General features: G+C 39.1%; 1 protein-coding gene and 1 long non-coding RNA gene across 4 annotated transcripts in view; both read left to right on the forward strand.

Annotated features, from left to right (window-relative positions):
• WWC2 (WW and C2 domain containing 2) overlaps positions 1–26,608 on the forward strand; it is a 210,803-nt gene that overhangs the window by 34,099 nt on the left and 150,096 nt on the right. The window lies entirely within an intron of this gene.
• On the forward strand, positions 2,392–25,392 carry LOC116565232. The gene is made up of 3 exons (XR_004275339.1): positions 2,392–2,602; positions 11,340–11,345; positions 25,381–25,392. It is a non-coding gene; the product is annotated as an uncharacterized LOC116565232 (long non-coding RNA).

The raw sequence follows: 26,608 nt of genomic DNA on the forward strand, positions 1-26,608 counted from the left end.
TGGTCAGGCACATTTATGTCTGCTGCAGCAGAACTCATAACCACCTTTTTTTCCCAGGTGCTCTGTCCTCTGAAGGTAGGGCTTTATTTATAAGTTCTTGACGTGCTGCTGCCTTTTTTCAGAGATGCCCTGCCCAGTGAGGAGGTAGCCTAGTCACAGTCTGCCAGCAGAGGCGTTACTGAGCTTCGTGGGCTCTGCCCGGCTGCTGTGTGAACTTCCTTTTGCTTTTGTTTATAAAGGTATAGTTAGAACTGCCTTGGTAATGGCAGTCTGCCTCAGTAATGGCGGACTGTCTCTGTAATGGGGGACTGCCTCAGTAATGGTGGACTGTCTCTGTAATGGGGGACTGCCTCAGTAATGGCAGACTGCCTTGGTAGTGGTGGACTGCCTTGGTAATCACAGACGCCCTTCCCCCTGCAGAGCTGGACTGTTCCATGTCCAGCTATGCTTGCTGTGAAACTCTGAATCCAGAACATTTCAGATTGCTGGTCTTTGTGGAGATGGGACCTGCCAAGCCAGATCACCTGGCTCCCTGTTTCAGCCCCCTTTTTTTCAGTTGAATGGTGTCTCCCAGGCATTCCAGCCGCCAGTTGAAATGGCTGTCCAGATATGTGTGAGATTTTGTGCGGAGACCGGCTGTGCCTGCTGAAACAGTGGTGTTGGAGACTTGTGGTGCTTTTCCACCTAGAATCTCCTGATTTGTGGGCAGTAAAATCTTGTTTGGAAATGCAGTGATCACTCACGCTCTGTGTTCTCACTGGGAACTGCACTCCAGAGCTGTTCCTATTTGGCCATCTTGGATCGTCTCCGCTGTTTTCTTTTTGTTAATAAAGTTTTAATGGAACACAATAACATCCATTCTTTTATGTGTTTTCTATGGCTGCTTTTGTACTTCAGTAATGGAGCTGAGTGGTTTCAGCAGAGACCATATGGTCTGCAAAGCTGAACATATTTATTCAGTGGTCCTTTATATAAAATTTTGTTGACTCTTGCCCTAACTCACTAATCTGATAGACACACTATCTAATTAGGTGAAAGACTCCTTTATGGCCCCATTTCCTTTTCTGGTTACTGCTTTGCTTCAGTTCCTGGCCTGAACAGTCTTTATTTTCTCGTCAGCTCATGTACAAAGGCAAGTCTTTTGTTTTTTAAGTAACACATTAAGGTGTCTTAAGCAGGATTGTTGATATGGGCATCTAGTCCTTCATATGGCTGGAAATAGTCTCTACATATGGATTTTTATAACATGCCCACAGTGATTTATTGTCAGGTGTGGGATGTACTGCAGATAACAGCTGGATAGATGAGTTTGCAGAGAATGATATCACACGTACTCTGTGCCTTGAGTTCTGGTCGGACTTGCAGTAGATGTCGGAATTCGAAGAGTGGCAGCTGACTATAGTGGAGGTTCATATCCGTAACATACTACTGATTCTGTCTCTTAACAGCCAAGAAATTTAGGTGGGACCAGCTGCTTTGTAGCCCCAGACTGTAGGATCACAGTGGTAATTCTTTTGCCCCCTTTAATCAAGGTTCAGTTGGGAGTCGGGAGCCAGAAGCTGGAAATCCATCATTGTTCCTATTTGGATGGGGTAAGCAGAATGAGGACACTCACTTCCTTGGTGATGACATCTAGTCATAGGTTTAAATTGTACGTCTGTATGCTCAGAAATCTCCAATTTAAATTGCCGGCCGAGACTTCAGACTCTAACGGCCTACTTGACAGGTCTACTTTGATGTCTGGTAGGCCAGTCATCCAAAACATGTCCAAAAATGAACTCCCCTTCTGTCTCCTGCATTTGGCTCTTTCTTTTCCATCTCGGTAAATGTCAACAGCATTCCACCAATAGATCAGGCCAAAAACCTTACAGTCATTCTGTACTTCCTTTTCCCCTCTTTCCATTTGCCAAGGTCCATGAGCAACCACAAAAAACAGAGCCCACTGTTGACAGGTGATGGATATGATAGTGTGAGTGAGAAATAAACCTCGTTGTTTGAATCTTAAACTAGTTTGTGGTCCTAGAATAACTGGACCTATCCTAATTGATACAGTTTATTATGCTGTATGTACACACACACATGCATTCACCCCTGCCCTCCCACCCCCGTCATCTGCAACCACATAATGTCAGTTTTGCGAGCAGGGAATTATTTTTATTTTTTTAATTGAGGCAGAGTCTCATTCTGACACCCAGGCTGTAGTGCATTGGTGTGATCTTGGCTCACTGCAACCTTCATCTCCTGGGTTCAAGCAATTCTTCTGCCTCAGCCTCCCGAGTAGGTAGGATTATAGGCACATACCACGACGCCTGACTAATTTTTGTATTTTTATTAGAGGTGGGGTTTCACCACGTTGGCCAGGCTGATCTGGAACTCCTGACCTCAGGTGATTCATCTGCCTTGAACCCATAAAGTGTTGGGATTACAGGCGTGAGCCACTGTACCCACCCTGAGAATTTATTTACTGCTGCATTCTTGGTATATATAGGTGCTCAATAAATACTTGTTAATGAATGAATGAATGAATGAATGTGTACTGTGCTGTAGGGATTGAGAACTGTTAGGAATGTACAGTGGAGAGGAAGATAGATGTGAATCATATGTGCTGCTGATTAAAATCGGAGATTCCTGTGCCTTGCCCAAGACCTATTAAGTCAGGATTTCTAGATGTGAGGCCTGGGAATCTTCCTTTTCAAGCAGTTATTGCAGTGATTCTTTCATACACAAGGTTCGAGACCACTGCTTCAACGGGAGAGTGGTCTGGTGCTAGCAATAGATAAAAACAACACAGATTTGCCTTTTCGTTGTTAATGGGAAGATACTGACTCACATAGGAGTTATAAACCATTAGAGCTTTTCAGTACTTTAAAGAATATATTGGGTTTAACAACTTTTTCTTAAAACTATATATAAAGAAGCATTATTTTCAATAAGCAGAATTGTAGTTTTACTGCCAGATAAAATTAATAAGACTTAATAAGAACGGCATGGAAAAAGAAAAATACATTGCTTTCTTGACTCTTTACTTGTTTGTATAATAAAAGCAATAGCCTTGACTGAAGTTTTACTCTAGGCCAGTCACTGAATTTAAGAGCATAGACTCTAGAGTCAGACTGCTTGATTTTAAATTTTTACCCCTCTGCTTAATAACTTTGTAACCTCTCTGTGCCTCAGTTTCCTGAAATGAGGGTACTAACCATGCCCACTGACTGCATAGTATTATTTTGGGAGTAAAATTGGATAATTGTGCTCCCAATAAGAATAGCCAGTATTATGTAGTATTTACTCTGTGCTGTACACTGCTCTAAACATTTAGATTAATTTTGTCCTCGCAACAAATCTATAAAGTGTATCTCCTATATTTACTAAGTCTTAGAAAGGCATATAGTAGCAACAAAACCTTTCCAAAGGTTATTGGCTTTTATTGAATTTGCAGAATCTTAGCCAGAACAGCTCCCTGTTGAAGGGATTCTACAGATTCGTGGGAAACTACATGGGAGTACTGAACAGGCAGAGGAATGAGCTTCTGAAGGATTTCAAGGCTGTTAAGGATCATCTGATTTCTATCTTCCATGTATTAGTCAGCTCAGGCTGCCATAACAAAATACCATTGACTGAATGGCTTATGCAACAGAAACTGGTTTTCTTACAGTTCTGGCTTGAAGTCCAAGGTCAAGGTGTCAGCAGATTAGGTTTTGGGTGAAGGCTCTCCTGGCTTGCAGAGACCGCCTTCTTGCTGTGTCCCCACATGGTCTTTCTCTCCATGCATGTGAGCTTGGGAGCAGGAGGTGTCAGCTCTCCCTTGTCTCTTTTTATAAGGATACCAATTCTGTCAGATCAAAGCCCTGTTCTTATGACCTCATTTATGCTTAAATACCTTCTGAAGACCCTGTCTCCAAATACAGTCACACTGGGAGTTAGGGCTTCAACATATATATTTGTGGGAACGTAATTCAGCCCGCAGCACCCTACTGCCAACCCAAGAGGCAAATATATAGCATCTGCTAAGCCTAGATGGTTTCTCTAGTATCTTCTAATGAGATAAAATTATTACCAAGTGGTTAGGTTTGCCTTTGTATCACCACGACACTTATTTCAAAGTATTTGTCATTTTTGTAGGTGTCAGTGTATTGCTAAAATAAGGTACAAACACACTGGGAGTAGATCTTTCTGTCTACTGAGAGGAGTCTTATTATGTAGATATACAATTCTGATATCTTTGTGAATTATATGTGATAGCTTTATGTTATTTTACATTTCTAACTAAATAGATATTATCTAATAGTCCTGTAACAAATGTCTATTTGTCTTACTGTATGCTAGGCACTGCTTGTAGCCTTGAATACTACAGCAAAAAACGTAGCAGAGACAAGGCCCTGCCTTCATGGCATGTAGACTATAGCAGGGGACACGTGTTTAGTAAGTAACAGGCAAAGAAATACATAGCACAATGTGTGTGTGCTGTGAAGAAAACACAGAAAGCTATGGTAACTGTTGAGGACAGCAGTTTGCTGGGGTGAAGGGCTTTTTTAGAAAAGTGATAGGAAAGCATGGGCACTCATCAGGGAAATGTTTGAGAAAAGAACATTTTCCGGACAGAGGGATGAAATACCAAATACAAAGTCCTCCTGCTTGGGATATTCTTGACAAGTAGTTTAGGGGTGACACACCTTGGTTCTAGGGTTATATTACCTGGAAATGCTAAATAAATGCTAAATATTGCTGTTATTAATATGAAGAAGGTACAGATTTAGCTGCAATACAAATTTTTGTGTCCCAAATAGGCTTTTTTGTTTGAGGCTAGGTTGTAAAGGGATTACGTTGCCACCCCTCTCCTTTTAAGATCAAGATAATGGTTAAATTTTCTGAGTCAGTTTTCAGTTTATGCACACTAATGGAGTAATGTGTTGCTGAGTTTTTAACCCAAGTATGGCATTCTTAATGCAAAGAAGGTTGAACCCAACAGAGAGAGAGAAGAGTGTGTGTGTGTGTAGATGCTTCCAAAAAGAACATTTCTTTGTAATCTTTCTGTTTTCTTCTAAAGCTTCATGCCAATTTTGTATTCTTTTAGAGAATATATTTATTCCTATTTTAATATTGAAATAATGTTTTAAATAGTGGTTTGGGGAGCTGTGCCATGCCTGTCTTATGGATTTGAATACCCTTGCCCCCAGGCACACTCCTTGCTTGCCACCAGTATGAGAAGCCCTGGACTAAAGCCATGTGGTGTATGTTCTGGCTTATATTCAGCAGCAGGCTAATGTTACCCAAGGGCATTAGGGTGTGGGCTGGGTGGTTTTACTGTTCAGTATCCTGTAAAGCAAAACACAAATGGTCAACTTCCTTCCATAAATTATCTATAAAATAAAACCCAAGAAAATGCTATTTTCTTCCCAGAGTGAGCAGAAGAAAGTGAAGCATGAGAAAATCCAATCTTCTGTCAAGAATGAACAGTGAAATTCATCCTGTCGCTGTCAGAAGACAATCACCAGATAGAAAGTGTAGCAACAAGTATTGTCCCCAACCATGTTTATTTGGCTCTGGAATTCATAATGTGACACTCATTTTTGCAGGCTAATTCTCTTTTTAAATTATGTTTTACCGAAATAATATTAAAATGAACTTAGTTGTTTCTGAATATTTATCAATAATGGGTGTAAGTGACTCAAGCATGGTCTTGGGTCAGAAGAAAAGCTGAACTCTTTGACATTTTGCCAGAAAAAAACTGCATCAGTGGTGGTATAGATGTGACCCCTACACTCTTGACTTGCATTCCAGTTGTGGCATCTGCTTTCTCATAATCTTTCCCAACAGGCTTCTCCAGGAAGTCATGACTAATTGATGAGAGTTGCCTAGAGATGAAACTCATTTGTCAACTCTGTCTGTTAAGTATCGATGAACCTTGTTTGGGTAATTAGAAATGTGCTATAAAGTAGTGCACTCTGATGATCATTTTAAAAGTTTCATGTGTTTTTAATAATATACAAAACATTTTTTGGCTGGTCATGGTAACTCATGCCTGTAATCCCAGCATTTTGGGAGGCTGAGGAGAGTGGATTACTTGTGCTCATGAGTTCAAATCCAGCTTGGGCGATATGGCAAGCCCCATGTGTACAAAAAATGCAGAGATTTAGCTGGACATGCTGGTGTGAGCCTGTGGTCCCAGCTACTCAGGAGACTGAGGATTATTTGAGTCCAGGAAGCAGAGGTTGCAGTGAGCCGAGATTGTGCCACTACACGCTAGCCTGGGCAACAGAACTAGACCCTATGTCATCTCCTTACTGCAAAAAAAAAAAAAAATATGCAAACATTTTAAGGCAAGAATGTTAAGTTTTATTTCTAGAATATTAAGTAAAATATATTTAAAGCTTTTACTAAAATTGAAGATGGTATGTATTTTGAGCTATGTTCCTGGTATGAACTCTTTCCTAACTACTAGTAACTATGAAATTAAAAGAATGGATATGGAGAAATAAACAAGGAAATTATAATAAACTCTTCTGAATATCTTCTTCAGGTATATGTATTTCAGAAGCCTATTTAAAATGGGAACAGTTGGTATGTCACTTCCACTTCTCCAAAACTTCTGAATAATTTGTGTCTCCCATTTGAATTACCTAGTATTTGAAAAATAACCAAGTTAGTTTCTTTTAAATGGTGGGTTGATTTTACTAGTTTTTCATTAGTCTGAATTGGGGAGCTTTTCCTTTGGTGTTTGTTGTATCCGTTTTGAGAGGAAGTGGTTGCAGAGATAATGTAAGATAACAGTTTGGTGACGTGACCATTTGATATGAATAAATAGTAATTGTTTACTCTGAAACTTCAGTGTCCTATTTGGAACTTCAATTACAGTTTGAAAAAAAATTACAAATTTAGAGACTATAGTACTAAGAGATTAGTACTAAGATGTACTGTGGTGAAGAAAACTGCTTGGCATTTCATAATTGTGGAGCATTGCTAAATCATTCTTTTGAAGATTAAAATTAATATTTGAAGGTAATAATTAAGTGCATGGCTGCCAGGACTAATTGAAATTTTTGTAGCGAGAAAATATATGATTCCAAATGTCATTACTCATTCGCGGTATGTCTTACTAATAAGAGGTTCTGGGTTCAGTAGTTTTCATACTAATTGTTTATAACAGGCAAGATTTGTTTAATGATGTTTATTGTACACAGAATGCTGTTCATTGTAAATACACGTTACATTGTAATTAGAAGATAATATTGCAAACAAACATTATTACTTTTAACTACGTATTGGGAACAAGTGTCATTGCAACATCTAGGGCATTCTTGAATCCACTGTGCTTTTCTCGCTTTTCTTAGTCCTTGTTAGATTTGGTTTTGTTTAGCTATCGAAATCTGTCAAAAATCACAACCTAAGGAAGTACAGCCATAGGCGAGACACTGTGCTCATAGAATTCACGATGCTTCTTTCGAGTAGTTTGATACCCCGTAGTTAGAGAGAAGGTGTTGTCTGTTCAGCAGCTGCAGTTGGGAAGTAGCAGGGCTTGTGGTTGAGGCTTTGGTTTTATCTTGGCACTGTAGATGACTGACTTTGCAGCGCTGTGGCAAGTTTTTTTGCCTCTTTCCCTGATAGGGTTAAGAGGTTAAATGTGTGTCATTTGTAAAACATTTAGAATAACAACTACCTCATAGTAAGTGAATATAAATGGCATTTAAAAAGACAATTCCTGGTAATTTTTATTTTCAAACTATTTGAAAATATATTTAGAAGGATTATTTTTTCTTTTATTGTTGAAAAGTTGTTAGAACAACAGTATTAAAGAAGAGTTTTAAAAGTTAAACTCAAGATATTGCTTAATATCTTATAATTTCTATTTACCTGCATGCATGTTTTATATAACTGAAATCATAATTTATATAGCAAGCTTGCTAGGGAATGGATTGGGCATAGTGGTCCCAATGTAGCCACATGGGAGAGGGCAGGGCAGGGCAGTCTTTCCTCAGAAAGGGAGGGCTGCTAAGCAGCCGGAGCAACTTCTTCAGGCAGTTAAATGCATAAGGAAGAACTATTTTCCCCTTGCAAAACTGACAGACTTAAAAAAAGTATGCAAGTACTCTCTCATAGCAGCAGTGAGACTGCCAATGAATTGAATATTTTAGAGCCAGTAGCAGAGAAACAGAACAATTGTTTGATCTGAACTTAACTAAAAAGATAATCTCAGATTGGTGTTTTTATATATCATTAAATATTTTTCTGTAACCCTAGTTTTCCTGTGTAGTTTATGGGGCATGCCTGCCTTCATCTCTTCTCTTTCTTGGAGAGCATTACTCTGACTTCACTTTTCGGAGATACATGCAGTTCCCTAAGTTTTGAAGTTTGCTTGATTAATGTGTCTACTTGAAGGATTTATTATGCCAGATGTAGAATAAAATCCTTAGTTGGATATCTCATATTGATAGTAGGAAGGTCTTAGTAACAGCTTTTGCTTACCCTGACTCCACCATTGGAGAAGTTGAGGTGACTTATCTTTTGGAAGCAGTTGGAACAATTCATTGCCAGAATGGTGGTCCCAGTCCTCTCTTCCTCCAGGTCTGAGGGCTCATGCCAAGTGGGATTCTGATGGAACTGGTGAGCTTGTGTTAGTAGAAGCCAGCCTCTTGGAGCCAAACAAGTTGGACCATGATTTCATTTTAATGGTTGGCTTTAGGTATTAGTAGAGCTGGACTTTGACAGGGCATTATTCCAGAGGACAAAAGGAAGGAGGAATATGGATCACCAAGACCTGAAGATCAGTTGCTCTCTCTCTAGCTGAGGGTGCTAAGGGGTGGACTCAGTTATGGTGAACAGAACAGCTAGTTTTTAAAAACCTTTCTTAATTGACTTGTTGGAAAAGCCTTGACAATGAGAAGTATGGAATTCAGAGTTTTGGGGAGTTCTTTCTTGCCTTAGGTACCATGGGTTTGCAGAATGATGGTTGGAACTTGCTTTTCTGGGACAGAATGGGGAAAGATCACGGGAATTGAGTATGCACAGACTGGCCTGCTCATGTGGGCAGTGTACAGCCTGGGTGGACACTAAGCCGTTTTAGATGTTTGTCTGTATGATAGGGTGGGGCTGGGACTGGGGAATATGACAATGACCACGTTGTCAGCAGGAAAAGACCCTGCCAGGAAGGGTAGAAACCAGCTGTGGTGTGAGAAATGAGCCAGTGAAGCCAAAAGTTGAATCTGGACAGCAGGGCAATTGAAGGATCCGGAGTGACCAACAGGGAAGGAGACAGGTAAGCAGGAATCAGAAAATGGGATCCTTGATTATGGGAGGGTACTGCATATGTCTATTTTGTTTTTCTAGATCAGTGCCTCTCCAATTTTAATGTTTTTAAGAAACACTGGGAACGCTTATTAAAATAGTTTCCTATACTCATCCCCAGAAATTCAGATTTATTCGGTTGACCTGAGGCCCAAGCCATGAATTTGCACCTCCAACAAGCTCACAGATGATGTCAATGCTGTTGGTCCTGGGGCCACAATTCTGTGTTTACACTGTATCACAGGCGAATTTTTCTTACTCCTCCACTCTCAACATTTCTGAAATGAGAAGGAAATAGGAACTTTTGAGTTCTTGTTCTTTTGAGATGCTTCTGTATATATGTATAGCATCATTTACCTCTCACTAGCATAAAAGTCATATTATCTCTGTTTTCTGTGAGGCTGTGGAGGCTCAGAGAAGCTAAGCAATTTCCCCAAAGCTACACAGTTAGTCTGTGCAATGATTGTTTTTTTGAGTTAATGCCAAATCCTTATTGTAATTCTTAGATTATTTTACAAGTTGCTGTACAACAGGGTGAAGATTTAGGCAGTGGAGGGAGCCTTCCCTTCAGTCGTGAGTGAGAAGCACTCAGATCACTCTGTTGTTATTGTAGATTTCTAAATTCACTAGGATCTAAAACATGACAGTTATACCAAATAACTGTAAAACCCCTTCAACTTTTTGCTTAAAAAGTCATAAAAGAGAATATTGAAAAATAATGAAATTTTGAAAGCTTAGGATCAAGCTGAAATGTTGCATAACTTTCTGGCCTTTTTCATTTAGGATTTCAGTTTTAATTTTTTTATGAGAGATTTTGAGTGATATTAAAACAGAGGATTGTCTGCATTATTTAAGTTCTGTGTTTTGAAATGTCATAAAGACAAAACATAAAAGCATATCAAGGGAGATATGAGAACAATAAGGTAAAACATGTTTTTCTCTGGTAAGCATATATTTGCACATGCTAACATACTTCATTCTGTTTTATTGTTCAAAATGAATGAGAACAGCCTTTATAAAAGAAATACTTAGAGTGATTGTACTGAATAATCCTTTTGTTTTGAGTAGTTAAAAAAAGCAGGTTATAAGAAATTTTAGAACTATGTAAAATTACAGCTCTGCTATTAAATGATCTTACTGAAACCACCCTTTAACTCTGGTTTACCTCCTGAGTACAAAAGATATATGTAGTGTGTGAGATTGTGGCTCTCTTACAGTACTTTAGGAACACATGTTTTCCCCTTTACATAAAAATACCTGACTTGGCAAAACTAGTTTTTGTTTTTTTGATATAAAGTACTATTGAAAAATACTGCTGAAAAGGGTATCCAAGGTTTCAACTGGTGATGATATTATCCCTTATTTATATCATTGCTGATGAATATTGAATTTTAATAAACTTTGTCTAGGAAGCCTGTTTAACCTTATTTAAATTAGATGTGAATCTTAGATTTTAACTAAGTTAAGGTATTTAAGGTGATCCTACTGCTTGTATGTTCTCCTCCCCATTTTAATATTGTGTAAAGAACATTGAGATGCATCTCTGATTTTCTTGTTAAGCTAGCTTAATGTTTACTGAACTCTATGAGTGTGTTCACCGCTGCCTTCCCCATTTCTCCGCTTAAATCAGAAATGACTTTCCTCCTCTCCAAAGATGGCACTATATAAATGACATAAATAGGCTCAGGATTTCAGAAAATCATCGAAGATCTTTGCTTCTTTCCATATATCTTTGCTGTAGCTCTCAGCTCATAAGGTAATGATCTATGTTCCTGTACAACTTCTATTCCCAAATTTGAGCTCCTTACAGCAAGGACTTTCTTACTCAATTAGGAATTTCTGGAAGAAGCTGCTTCTTTCCTGTGCCAGGGTGTCCCGAATGAGTTAGAAAAAGCATTTAGATAGATGAGCAATTAAGAATGGACCCAGCTGGGCATGGTAGCTCATGCCTGTAATCCAGAGGCGTGAGGATAGCTTTAGCCCAGAATTTTGAGACCAGCCTGGGCCAGAGAGGGAGACTCTCGTCTCTACAAATAATAAAAGCTCCAGGCATTGTTAAGATTATTGTGCATCCCTCACGAATGTTCATTGCAGCACTGTTTACAATAGCAAAGACCTGGAACCAACCCAAATGCCCATCGATGATAGACTGGACAGGGAAAATGTGGCACATATACACCATGGAATATTATGCAGCCATCAAAAATGATGAGTTTGTGTCCTTTGTAGGGACATGGATGAACCTGGAAACCATCATTCTCAGCAAACTGACAGAAGAGCAGAAGATCAAACACCGCATGTTCTCACTCATAGGCGGGTGTTGAACAATGAGAACACATGGACACAGGGAGGGGAGCACTACACACTGGGGTCAGTTGGGGGGAAATAGGGGAGGGACGGTGAGGGGTGGGGAGCTGGGGAGAGATAGCAAGGGGAGAGATGCCAGATGCAGGTGATGGGGAGGAAGGCAGCAAATCACACTGCCACGTGTGTACCTATGCAACAATCTTGCATGTTCTTCACATGTACCGCCAAACCTAAAATGCAATAAAATAAATAAATGGAAAAAAATAGAATAGAGAAAAGCATGAAAAAGGCAAAAATTATCCATAATCCTATATCTCAGAGGTTATTAAAAATTTGTTTTCTTTCCAAAAAAAAAAAAAAAAAAAGATTATTGTGCATCCCTTCAGTATAACTCAAAATAAAGAGTACTGAATGTAAAGGAATGTAAGGGACTCCACAGAGTTCTGTTGTTGTTTTTCTTCTCATATGACCTCTTTAATTCCTTTTCTAAAAAGTTGATTGAATTTTTAAAATCTTTCCCCAAGTTTATGGTATTTTGTTAAAATATCTTTTTTTTTTTAAGTATCAAACCCAAAACTATTTTTTTATTTGGAGTAGTGTTAGTAGGGAAGGGCTTATTTCCTGAGGCTCAGAGTGCATAGTACATACGTAGTCAGCTTAATGGATAATCTGGAATTACCTTTAGAATCCCACTTGTCTTATTTAAATCTTTTTTATGGTAAAAAAGAAATCCACAGAATACAAAGTAGTATAGCTTTAATGAATTGTCACAAAGAGAATACCCTCCTAACACCAATCAGAACACTAAAAGTTTGCCAGCCACCCCAGAAGTCTTTTACAGTACCCTTCTCATAAAAGTAATTATCCTGACCTTTATGGTAATCATTTTCTTGCTTTTCTTTAGGGGTACATGCTTGGGTGACAAAACTACAAACACTGTAGGTTGTTTCTTTTGAAAAATAAATTGGCTGGGCGTCGTGGCTCACGCCTGTAATCCCAGCACTTTGGGAGGCCGAGGCAGGCAGATCACAGGAGGTCAGGAGTTCGAGACCAGCCTGACCAACATGGAGAAACCCTGTCTCTACTAAAAATACAAAATTAGCCGGGCATGGTGCGAATGCCTGTAATCCCAACCACTTGAGAGGCTGAGGCAGGAGAATTGGTTGAACCCTGAAGCCAGATGTTGCAGTGAGCCAAGATCACGCCATTGCACTCCAGCCTGGGCAACAAGAGCAAAACTCTGTCTCCAAAAAAAAAAAAAAGAAAGAAAAGAAAAAGAAAAAAAAGTAAAAATAAATCTTTAAGAATTTTTTCAATACATATATTCTCTTATCTTTTGTTTGTTTGTTTGTTTGTTTTCCCTGATAGTACCTCCATTGTGCAGGTCCATATTTCTTGTAAATTGATGGTGGATCTAGAGATTTGCTTATATTCAGAATATATGTACGTGAACATTTTGAAAGTACACAGTGTCTGAGATGTTAGCAGCCATTGATATCTACTGTATAGATCCATGAATTAATGTGGGGTTACAAAACAGTGATCTCATTCAGTCATTTCTTTTTCATTTGTTAGCTCAAACATTTCTATAAACTGGGGTTTCTCTTTATCTGCTTCTTTGTTACACAGTAGTACAGGGTACCTGGGAGGCTTCGGGGTGCTAGGATTTACTAGCTATGGGATTATCCTGGGATTTCTTTGAGGATGAGAAACTGAGTATACCTAGAAAGGGCCGTTTGATAGGCATAGATCCAGTGACAGTGTCTTGGTTCTTGGGTTGGACAGAGTGAGGGGTCTTGGCCTGCAAGCGTGTCGCTGCCATTGAGTACTTCAGAAGAATGGACTCTGTGCCTTCTCATTTAAGCGGCCCATGTTTTTGGATCTATTCCTGTTTGTTGACAGACTTAAAACCTCATTTTGCTGTGTGAAACTATGAAATATCATCTGGTTTGATCACTTGCTGTCAGTAGTTTAGGTAAAGAGATTTCCATCTTACAGAGTGTTCAAGGCCACCACAGAGGCCAGGTTCACTAATTATAATCTCAAAATCAAAGTCACAGTTAGATTTCCATCTTACACAGAGTTCAAGGTCACCACAGAGGCCAAGTTCATCAATTTTAATCTCAAAATCAGAGTTTTACATTGTACATTGATGTCATTATGTAGTATTAGGTTGTTTTATTTAAAAAGATTTTAAAAACAAAACAATTTCAAAAACTATATTTTAAAGCAACCACTTCATATAAGCCTCCAAATACATTGGAATCTAGAATTGGGATTCATAATCCAATTGTTAGCCTCAGAGTTTCATAACTGAAAATGGGTATGCAGAAACATTGATTGTCTCTTAGACTCTGGAAAGTATCACTGCAGTGTGGACTTATAGATGCACAGAGACAATGTATCTGCCCTTTTTTCTCATAAGAAAAAAAGGAATTTAATATTTATTAAGTTATTCCTTTGGGTCTGGTGTTCTATGTGACCCAGCATGGTGGCTCACGCCTGTAACCCCAGTACTTTGGGAGGCCAGGGGGTTCATGACCAGCCTGGGTAACATAGTGAGACTCTGTCTCTACAAAAAAATAATAAAAAAAATTAGCTTGGCATGATGGCTTGTACCTGTACTTCCAACTACTTGGGAGGAAGAAGTGGGAGGATCACTTGAACCCAGGACCTGGAGGGTGCAGTGAGCTGAGATCATGCCACTGCACTCCAGCCTGGGCAACAGTGTAAGACCTTGCCTCATAAAAAAAAAAATTAAAATTAAAAACACACACACACCCATGCATATACAGTTTTGTTTTCAAGGATTGGGGTCTTGGCTGGGTGCAGTGGTTCACACCTGTCATCCCAGCACTTTGGAAGCCTGAGGTGGCAGGTCACCTGAAATCAGGAGTTTGAGACCAGCCTAGTCAACATGATGAAACCCTATGTCTACTAAAAATACAAAAAATTAGCCAGGCGTGGTGGCAGACGCCTGTAATCCCAGCTACTCACTCCTGAGGCTGTGGCAGGAGAATCACTTGAACCCAGAAGGCAGAGGTTGCAGTGAGCCAAAATCATGCCAGTGCACTCTAGCCTGGGTGACAGCGAGTTTCCATCTCAATAAAAAAAAAAAAAAAAGTTTGGGTCTTGCCCTGTCAGCTAGACTGGAATGCAGTGGTGTGAACAGAGCTCACTGTAGCCTTGAATCCCTGGGCTTAAGTGATCCTCCTGCCTCAGCTTCCTTAGTAGCTGGGATTATAGGTATATCACACCATGCCCAGTTAATTAAAAATGTGTATGTGTCTGTGTGTGTGTGTATGTGTGTGTGTGTATATATATATATATATATATGTATGTGTATATATATATACACACACATACACACACACACATATATATGTATATACATAAAAACTTTGATGTATACACATATACATAAAAACTCTGTCTCTTTATGTATGTGTGTATATGTGTGTATATATATATACATAAAGAGTTTTTATGTATATGTGTATGTGTATATATATGTTTTTATGTATATGTGTATATGTATATATATACACACACACGCATATGTGTATATATATACATATACACATATACATAAAGAGATACACATATACATACACATATACATAAAGAGACAGAGTTTCTTTATGTTGCCTAGGCTTGTCTTGAACTCCTGGCCTCAAGCTATCCTCCTCCCTTGACCATCCAAAGTGCTGGGGTTACAGGTGTGAGCCACTGTACATGGTCTTACATGTTTTTATTTTTAGGACTTTTAGGCTGTTAATATTATTTATGCCCATTTAATAACTGAGTGAACCAAAGCTCAGAGAGGTTAAATACCTTATCTGAGATTACAGAGCAGGAGATTCTATCAGGGCTTCAAAGCCTGGACTTGGTCCTGTTTGCTTCATTGCCTCTCAGGTAAAGAAATGTGAAGACTGTGTCACATACCAGATACATTTGGTAATCTGGCTGAAGTGTTCTAACTAATTTGTGTTTGCTTCATTTTGGTTTGAAAAGACACTTTAATTCACATGTGTAACTAAAATAGCTAAACATTTAAAATGTGTGCCATTTAGAAAATATTGTTATTAAAGAAAAATATACCATACTAATGTTTTATTTTGACTAATAATTGAAATTTCAGTTTTTAGTAGTTATTATTGCCCTAGAAATAGTCTTTTTTTGGGGGGAGGGGTAAGACATGGTTTTTCTTTGTCACCCAGCTTGGAGTACAGTGGTGTGATCACGGCTCACTGCAGCCTTGCTCTCCTAGGCTCGTCTTCCCATCTCAGGCTCCTGAGTAACTGGGACCACAGGTGTGCACCATCATGTTCAGCTATTGTTGTATTTTTTGTAGAGTTGGGGGTTTCACCATGTTCCTCAGCTTGTCTTGAACTCCTGAGCAAAAGCAGTTGCCCACCTCGGCCTCCCAAAGTGATGGGATTATAGGCGTGGGCCACTGTGCCTGGCCCAAATAGTTATGATTAGTGGACTTGCACTTTTAACAATGAATTGCTAGCTTTAAAAAGCAGAAAAAGAAAAAAAAGAACCCAAATCCTTTTAAATTAGGCTGCATTAAAAAAAAAAAAAACTGGAATTAAAATATTATACTTCTGGGTTAATTTTTAGAATGCATAACTTATTTGATCTTTTTAAGTACATCTGTATTTTTGTAGTAGTTGAGTTCATTATGTACTTCAGAGACAGACAGACTGCTTGCATTTGAATCCTGGCCTTGCCTTTCAATGGCTTTGTGATTTTGGTCAAGTTATTTAATCTCCCTGGGCCTCAGTTTCCTTATCTGTGCAGTAGGGGTCATAGAAAGACCTTACTCAAAGGCTTGAGGATCCAGTGATACCTGCTCAAAATGTGTTACTGTGATCACCTTGAATTGTGAAAACTGTATTTGGATTATGTGCCATTCCTGAAGGTCCCCAGGGCGTATCTTGTAATAACCCTGAAGCCCTTGTCCTGAATGAGGAGGGAAGGGTCAGGCACAGCCTTGTGATTTCCCCAGTGTCGGATTTCTGCGTTCACCAGCAGGATCTCCATTTCTGTAACCAAATAGTTACATCTTGCATAGAGGATCTACCTCTGTGTCTGAAAATGTGGCAGCATTTCACAAATTTGGATTTATCTAATTATAATTTTTAATAATTTGAACTGGATTAGGATGACACTCACTCTTCTGTCTATGGTGGCCTTATTTGCTAACCTTTAGCCTTCTTGCAGCTATCCCCCACATTCCCCTACCTGCAGTTGTGGAGCCTAGGAGGAGGTAGATATGCTGTATAGCCAATGACAGTGTGCTGCAAACATAATGCCCACCTGCAGGTTGGGCTCAGAACTGCTCTGCTGCCTAACCTGGACTCTGGCCCCTCTCGCAGACCGCAGATATCAATCCTTCAGTGCTGTTTTTGCTTTCATGCTTCTTTAAGCACTAATTCCTTTGACACTGCCTTGCTCTTGCAGCTGCCCTGTCCCGTTGTATTATAGAATAAGCATGTGCTAGTGCACCTGCAAAGCAGGAGCAATAAAAACAATGAGAGGAAGGAGGGACATTGTAGGCACAAGTTAGATAATTGACATTCAAACATGAATGACATTCTAAAATTAGAAAAGGTAGAACTTGGTAGCGCTATCATACTGTTTATTTATTTGCAGCAAGTTCTAATGACTTCATCTTCTCAGGAGAGAGAGAGAGAGACAGAGAGAGAGAGTTGAGATGGTGAGGACAGTCTTCCTGCAGTCACCTGGCCTCACATTTGGCTTTGAGGATTGGCAGGCAAAGTGCTAGGGGTCAGGATAGATGTGGTGGCCAGTGTTGGCAGAAGGGAGATGAGAGAAGAAGTTTGGAAAAGAAGCTAAAGACTAGATGATAGGAGGCCTTGGATATTGAGAGTAAGAAACTCGAACCTGGTTCTTTAGGTTATACATATCTTTTGAAGGGTTTTGCTAAAGGAGTGATGAGCCCAGGACCTGGAGGTTTTTTAGGAAGAATCGGGAAGAGTGGTTGGAATGCTGGAGAGGTTGAAAGGCAGAGTGGCTGGAGGGAGGAGATGAATTTGGACAATACTATAACGGTATAGGGGTGATAATGGCACCTGTGTAGAGTGCTGATACTGGAATGAGATTATGTTAAGAGCCACTCTGTTGTTACTCTCTCCGTTAGCAGTTAGTTGGACTACATATACTTTAAAGTCATAAGATGTACTTCAAGAAAATACCATACACAGTAATGCTGACTTTTCACTTAGTCCTTTTCTGTATGTGAGTGCCTTATGCTAATAGAGAATCTACTCAGAGTCATTGAGCCAAGACATCCTGTAAGGAGAAGCTGTAGTACCTTTTTCCAGTTCTATCTGTCAAAATTGGTGGTTTAAATTGGGATATATTTTTTAATTAAAACAAAAAAAAATTTTTTTTTTTTTGAGATGGAGTCTCGCTCTGTTGCCCAGGCTGGGGTGCAGCGGTGTGATCTTGGCTCACTGCAACCTTCGCCTCCCGGGTTCGAGTGATCCTCTCACCTCAGCCTCCTGAGTAGCTGGGACTACAAGTGTGAGCCATCATGCCTTGCTAATTTTTATATTTTTAGTAGAGACCGGGTTTCATCATCTGGCCAGGCTGGTCTTGAAGTCTTGACCTTGTGATCCGCCCACCTTGGCCTCCCAAAGTGCTGGGATTACAGCTGTGAGCCACTGACCTGGCCTAGGATTTTTCAGTCTTTATTGTGGAGCCTGATTACTTTACAAGTTTATAATATTTTTAAAGTTTCTGAATTGAGATTTGTAAGATGATGTGATGATGTCACTTGTGATTTTCCAATTCTGTTGTATTCTATGTTTTGTTTTGTTTTTTTTGAGACAGAGTCATGCTCTGCTACCCCAGCTGGAGTACAGTGGCATGATCTTGGCTCACTGCAACCTCTACCTCCCAGGTTCAAGTTATTCTCTAGCCTCCTAAGTAGGTGGGATTACAGGCACCCACCACCACGCCCAGCTAATTTTTGTATTTTTAGTAGGGACGGGGTTTTGCCATGTTGGCCAGGCTGGTTTCAAACTCCTGACCTCAGGTGAGCCAGCATGCCTGACCCTTTATTCTCTCTCTCTCTTTTTTTTTTTTTTTTGAGTTGAAATCCCACTTTATTGCCCAGGCTGGAGTACAGTGGTGTGATCTCGACTACAGCCTCCGCCTCCTGGGTTCAAGTGATTCTCCTGCCTCAGCCTCCCAAGTAGCTAGGATAACAGGCCCACGTCACCATGCCCAGCTAATTTTTGTGTTTTTAGTAGAGACGGTGTCTCACCCTGTTGGCCAGGCTGTTCTCGAATTCCTGGACTCAGGTGATCTGCCTGTCTCGGCCTCCCAAATTGTTGGGATTACAGGTGTGAGCCACGGCGCCTGGCATATTTGATTTTTATTCTCCCACCTACTCTGCAGTGGCCTCTCTGTTCTCAGTGAATGAATTAAGTACTTGACCAGAAAGAACATTGGAAAGCTAAGTACAATTTATCTTTTGCTCTTTTTTCTTATTTGGAAATAATTTCATACTTACAGAATAGTTGCAAAAAGAGTACAAAGAATTCTCATTTACCTTTTACCCAGATTCCTCAAATGTTAATATTTTACCATGTTGACATTGTCATTCTCTCTCTCTCTTTCCTTCTTGCACTTTATACACACATATACATATCTTCTCTTACACTCATTAATTTTCATTCTGAACTGTGTTACAGTAAATTGCAGGTATGATACCCTTCACCCCAAAACAATGACATTCACTTGCATGATCACACTATAATGATCTATATATTTATTCAAATTGGCCAAGATTGTCCCCTACTGTCCTTTATAGGACCTTCTTTCCCCTGGTCCACATTGAATTCAGGCTCACCTGTTTTATGTGATTGTAATAATGTCTTTTTGTTCCCCTTTAATCTGGATGATTTTCTTGGTGTTTCTTTGTTTTTCATAAATTTGACATTTTTGAAGAACACAGACCATTTATTTGGTTCCTCAATTTGTGTTTGTCTGATATTTAAACATTAGATCCAGATTATGCATTTTTGGTAGAAGTACCCTGGACGTAATTTTGTGTCCTTCTCAGCATACCATGTCAGCGGGCACATGATGATGTTTCTTGGTTCCATTCCCTACGATACTAGCTTTAGTCTCCTTTTTAGGGATGTCTGCTGGGTTTCTGACAGTGTCCTCTAGTGGTTGCTTTACTGGATGCTTTACAGAAATGGGAAGGGGAAGGGACTTCTGTGTCACTCAGTTTTCAAGTTTTTTTTTCCACTGTCTTCTGAATTTCCCCCTTTAGTATTTTCACATTTAGATGGATTTTGTCTTCTAGGTGGTGATTTTAGATCAATCTTAGGACCACATCTAACACCCCCTTATTTCTTCCCTTCCATTTTTCTCTGTATACTCTTCTTCCTGTTAGGGCTTCCTGTTAGAGATACACAGTCAGTTCTGTTATAATGCAGCATATGCATTCTTGACAATCATTATGCTATGCAACATCGCACAATAAAAACCACAGTGCTTATGGGAAAAAATGAGGTTTGGGGGATCTATTAGTTTGTAGGGCTACCATAACAAAGTAGCACTGACTGGGTGGCTTAGACAACAGAAATTTATCTTCTCACAGTTCTGGAGGCTGGAAGTCTGAGACCACGGTGTTGGCATGGCTGGTTTCTTCTGAGACCTCTCTCCTTGGCTTGTAGATGCCGTCTTCTCCTTGTGTCTTCACATGATCTTTCCTCTCTGTAGGTCTGATGTCCTTTCTTTCAAGAATGCCAGTCATTCTGGATTAGGCCTACCTACATCATCTCACTTGACTTTAATTATGTCTTTAAGGGCCTTATTTACAAACATAGTCAAACCTCAGATTATGGTTTTGGGGGTTAGGACTTAATGAATTTTGGGGGACACAAGTCAACTCATAACAAACCACAACACTCAAAACATCAATAACATATTAAAAAAATACAGAAACCTAGTAAAAACTGTAGTATCATTTTACCCATGTTAAATCATTAGAAATACATAAATACCCAATAAATATGGCACTTTACCTTGGAAAAGATGGGAAGTTTGCTTGTGGGAGTATGTATGTGCCTGTGTGTGTTTTCCTCCCAGCTTGGTTCTGCTGGGTGCAATTTTCTGTATTCACCTAGTATCTCAGCAGATGAAATGCCCATAAAGAAATGCAAAATTCTCAATATGTTAAAATTGTTCTCCAATATATCAGTCACATTTGAACACCACATTTTTTGTTTTTAAACCAGATTTTACAGGAGAACTGATAGTAGTTCACTAGGATTTGGTGTTCACTTTTTTACTTACAGATAATTTGAATTTAACCCTAGTCTTCTGACTAGGCATGGATTTATGTAGTCTCACTTGTTCTTGCCTTTTTTTTTTTTTTTTTTTTTTTTTGAGATGGAGTCTCACATTGTTGTCCCAGTTGGAGTGCCGTGGCGTGATCTTGGCTCACTACAACCTCTGCCTCCTGGGTTCAAGCTATTCTCTTGCCTCAGCTTCCTGAGTAGCTGGGATTACAGGCACCTGGTACTACGCCTGACTGATTTTTTGTATTTTTAGTCGAGATGGGATTTCACTATGTTGGCCATGCTGGTCTCAAACTCCTGACCTCGTGATCTGCCTGCCTCAGCCTCCCAAAGTGCTGGGATTACAGGCGTGAGTCAGCGCTCCCAGCTCTTGCTTTTTAAAATTTTCTTTTTATATTTTCAGAGAAGGTGTTGTGAGATTTGACTTTGCACAGCTACTAAGATTATTCTCTCAAAGTTTTTTATTTATTTGAGACAGGGTCTCACTCTGTCATCCAGACTGGTGTACAGTGGAGAGATCTTGACTCACTGCAAACTTGATTTCCCGAGCTCAGGTGATCCTCCCACCTCATCCTCTGAGTAGCTGGGACTACAGGCATGCACCACAATACCTGGCTAATTTTTTGTATTTTCAGTAGAGACCAGTTTTCGTCATGTTGCCCAGGCTGGTCGTGAACTCCTGGGCTCAGGTGATCTGTCTGCCTCACCTTCCCAAAGTGCTGGGATTACGGGCATGAGCCACTGCATCTGGATGAACTTATATTTTTAAAAACATTTTGATCACAATACATTAATTTTGTGGAGTAATGTACTGAAAAGTAAAAATGTATAACTCCTTCTTTTCCTCCTTCCATATGCCTTATTTGTATAATTAATTTGTCCTATTTGATCACAATTTAGGGATCTACTTTCCCTGAAAGTTTCATTATTTCAATAAGAATTGAAAATCCTTAGCTCAAATTGGCATAAACCAAGTTTTGAGCAGGTATTAGAATGAAATGAGGCATTTCTCACTTTGCCTGATTCTGATGTGCACATATGTCAATTATGATGGTTTAATTAAATGACACCAGTCCTTCAGCAACATGAGTGAAATTTCACCTTCCACAGTTTATTAACTGTATAAAGTACAAACTTTGCTTTTGACCCTTCAGTCCACAAATCCTACATAAATAACAAATGTGCATCATGATCAGTGACAGATCACATTTCTTTTTCAACTCAGTGAGTAATTTGTCACTGTGCATCTGTTATTCAGTTCATACACAGACAGCAAAGTATGTAGTTGTATTGCCTCTTTGTGTCTGTCACCCATTGATAAGCCCATGTAACATTTTATGAGAGTGAATAGTTGAAAGACAAATTGGCCAACAAAGATGAAAGTGCAGCAAAGAAATGAAAAGTGATAAATGCTCAAAGTGAAATCGGAAGTTATTAGAAGATTTGAAAATATTGATAGCAAAGCAAATATGGGAAGAGAGGTTGGCCTGCATGAAGCAGTGCTGTGAACCATACTGAATCAGTCCTATGAATATAAAAAACAAGGCAAAATCACATCACTACATTTTAGTTTAAATTTTACTGGGAACAGAAAGCTGCTTATGGTTAAAATGGAGTATTACTTTTACTTTAGATTGAAGACTGTATTTAAAAAATCCCCATCAGTTTGGTTAGCATTAAGGTCAAAGTATTGAAGTTAGTTGCCACATTGAAAGAAATAGTAATTACACTGAGATTGAGGAAGAAATTCTGCCAGTAAAGATTAGCTTCGTCATTCAGAAGTTGGCATGAATTGATGAATCCATTAGGTGAAGCTGTAGCACAGAGAAAGATCTGCTGGGAAATTTGCATCCACATTCCGTTTAAGATAGGTGATGATAATGATCATCACATATTTAATAATGATGAGAGAAGTTGTAAGGCGACTCCATCAGGAACTTGTGCCACAGAAGATGTAAGATGGAGAAGTAGCTTTAAGGAGTTACAGATAGAGTAACGCTTTTATTAGGAGACAACACAAAAGGTAACTTTAAAATAACACATGCTTATCTGTGAGTCTGAGAATCCTAGAGCATTAAAAAAATCATGAAACAGGCATCTCAACCAGTCATTTGGCATGCAAATAAAAGATCATGGGTTACAGTACCGTTCATTGATCCAAGACTTGTTTCAGTTGTGTTTTTGTCCAGAGGTTGGCAAAATAATTTTAACTTTTAGAGCTCAACTACTACTCTTGGATAATGTTGCAGGTCACCCCAGTTATCTTCAGTACTTGAAAGAAAATGTGAAAATTTGCTTTTTACTACAAATAGAAACTTAATTAATCCCGCCAATGAACCAAGGAGCTATTTGAACATTTAAGGCCTATTATCTTAGGTGGAGTTTCAGAGACGTTATTGATGCTACAAGTAGAGATTATGCATTTCTGTAGCTGAATTTTGGAAGAAATGTGACATAAAGTATGCATTAGAAATATTTAAGCATCATTGCAGGAAGTAACAGTGAGTAATATGTGTGTAGTATGGCAGAAACTTTTACCACACTGTGCAAATAACTTTGCAGAATTTGAATTGAACATAGAGTTATAGAGGAAATACAGCCATATACTGCATAAGGACATTTTGGTCAGGATGGACTGCATATACAACAGTGGTCCCATAATATTAAAATACCATATTTTTACATGCCTTTTCTATGTTTAGATACACAAATGCTTAAAACCATTGTGTTACAGTTGCCCATGGTGTTCTGTATAGTATCATGCTGTTTATGTTTACATTGTAGGTGCAATAGGCCTTACCATAAAGCCTAGGTGTGTAGTAGGCTACACTTCTGGGTTTGTGTAAGTGCACTCTTTGAGGTTCACACAATGAAGTCACCTAACCACACATTTCTCGAAACATATCTCTGTCATTAAGCAACACCTAACTGTAGTTGACTTCGCGAAGGAATGTTCCACCATTTGAGAGACTTCAGATATGTACTCATAGGAACTTAGTGAGGGCAAATCTTTCAGCATAAATGAGGAAGGATGGAGATGTCTCAGGGGAAGGGATGCTACCAAATGTCTTCACTTTAAAAGAGATAATACATGACATTGAAAGTACAAAGGATAAAATTGTTGATAGTAAATCCAAACATAGGAAGGAGTATTGCAACTTACTAAGGTATAGAAAAGATACTTGCTCTGAATTGTAAGTTATACAACACAGAAGAACAACCCTGTCCAAACTACCCCTGATTAGTTTTTTATAAAGAAGTAACCCTAATTTTCAATGTTTCTAATGTTTTAAATTGCAGTTTACTAAATATTATTTTTACTACTTTTTTCATTTTCCTATATACTTATAGAGAATTATAAATGTTTTGATAAAAATTCTCAAAGGTCATGTAATAATTATACTATTTTCTCTTAATTATTAAAATTACTTTGCATGATTTCAGCTTGCAGGTTAATTTTTTTTTGTTTTTGAGACAGAGTTTCACTCTTGTTGCCCAGGCTGGAGTGCAATGGTGCACTCTCGGCTCACTGCAATCTCCACCTCCTGGATTCAAGAAATTCTCCTGCCTCAGCCTCCGGAGTAACTGGGATTACAGGCATGTGCCACCACACCAGGCCTAGTTTTTGTATTTAAATAGAGATGGGGTTTCTTCATGTTGGTCAGGCTGGTCTTGAACTCCTGACCTCAGGTGATCCGCCCATCTTGGCCTCCCAAAGTGCTGGGATTACAGGCATGAGCCACTGCGCCCGGCTGCAAGGTAATTTTTATGAAGCAGCACTACCATGCAAAGCAAGGACTGCCTTTCCCCAAAATAAACATTCTTTGCCTCTTGTTGCCATGACTTTCCTTCAGCAAACATTACCAATGTTTTATTGTCTTTATTGAATTCTTCCTAGACTCTTAGTAGTGTTCCCTATTAACAATGCAGGCTACCCTTTACTCTGTGGCACCTTGTACTCCATCTGCTCCTTGACTGACATCTTTCTTCATCTTCCCTGACTCTTTTCTGATTTGCAGTCTTGACAGCTGTTTTTTTGTGTGTGTTTATGTGTGTGAATTTTACGTTGTCTGATTCACAAGAAACTACCTTTATGGTATAATTCCACCCCTCCTCTCATCCCATTCCTTCTTCCCCACCCAGGCCCCTGTTTCCCTTCCAGCATCATTATCATTTCCCCCTTGTCTATTTCCCCCTTGTCTAGTTAATTTAGGTTAGTGGTTATTTGGTTTCTAGAGCGTGTACTTAGGGTCTCATCCACGATCCCAAGGCCTTATCAAGGCTTTGCCTTTTCAAATGTATTCATCTTTCTTTTGTGTTCCAAGAAATATCTTCATTTCCTGGTGTTCAATTTTTGTTCTTCTCTCTAGTGCCTTGGTGAGATGAGATGACTTCAAAGGAAGGAGCCCTTTTACATGAGTGCCTAGCAGTAAAAAGCTTTGAGATAAAACAGTGATTTCCATTAGGGACAAAAAGAGGGTAGAGCAAAGCTGTAAGACTTTATTCCGTAAACCCATAAAGGGGAAAAACTGGAAATATAAAAAAGTGTCAACAGTATAAAGGAAAGAGGTAGACCCATTCATGTGGCCACAGAGAGATTAGAAAATAAGTGTCTTGGGAGATGTGTGGTACTTAAAGTGTGCCAAGGGTGATGTGACTGCTAGTAGCTCCTCATTCTTTCTATTGTACACCCAACACTGCCAGCTCACCCTTGCCCTGGGCTGCCGGAATAGCCATCCATCAGTGGAGCGCAGCTGGGAGCCGAGAAACCTGTTCTTTCACCACCAGAAGAGAAGCGCAGAGCCCATAACTGCAAGGGATAGTAAGAACAGAACAACAAATCCATCCAGTAAAAAAACTGGTCACAGGATAGGGAGGATGCAGAGAACTTTATTTAGGTAAGCTGTGAGGTTGGGACATCTGTGAACTGGTTTGGGGGCCTGACAAAATGAATAACCTGAGTGTGAAATGGCTGACTACAAATAAGCGTTTGGGGCATAACCTCAGTGTAAATTAGGATCTGGCTCTAATTCCTTTATTTTTCATTTTTGTTGTTTGACTTGACCCATATTATAGGTCATTGCTAAATTACTTTGGAAGTACCCTTTGTCTTGATTGTGTTACTACTGTATGTGGATGGTGCTAAAAATTATCAAAATTAATTTGGAAGTTTCAATTTTGTGAAGAGATGGTGGGTATTTTCTAGGTCATAATACAAAAGTGATTTGTGATCTAGCTATTGGGTGCCTTATAATTGTATAACATAATTATAGATAGAATTGAATCATCAAATAAGGTGGCAAGATTAATGGGAGTGGCTAGGTTTAATGTTCCAGGTTATATTAATTTTAGATAAAATGAAATTAGTGTTCCTATGGCCAATTGAGTCAAGTTCCTGAATTACTCTATTCAGCTGGGATTGACTCAATTTAACAAAATGGTACTATTAGAGTTTTTGAGGATAATGAGAAAATGGAACTGAAATTAAAATTCTCTCTTGTACTTCGGACAAAATAATTTCTGTGAACAGCAATTAAGAAGGTCCATATAAGAGATTCACCTTCTGCTCTAATTTGATTTAGTCAGATTGCATGATCTTAAGCTCCCTGAAATTTTACTTGGAAAATATTATGACTTAACATAGGTCAGTGTCCCCTGAATCATGTGATTTG

The sequence above is a fragment of the Sapajus apella genome, unplaced genomic scaffold (genome assembly GCF_009761245.1).
Source record: "Sapajus apella isolate SASKATOON/1434 unplaced genomic scaffold, GSC_monkey_1.0 scaffold39, whole genome shotgun sequence".
Taxonomy (NCBI): Eukaryota; Metazoa; Chordata; class Mammalia; order Primates; family Cebidae; genus Sapajus; species Sapajus apella.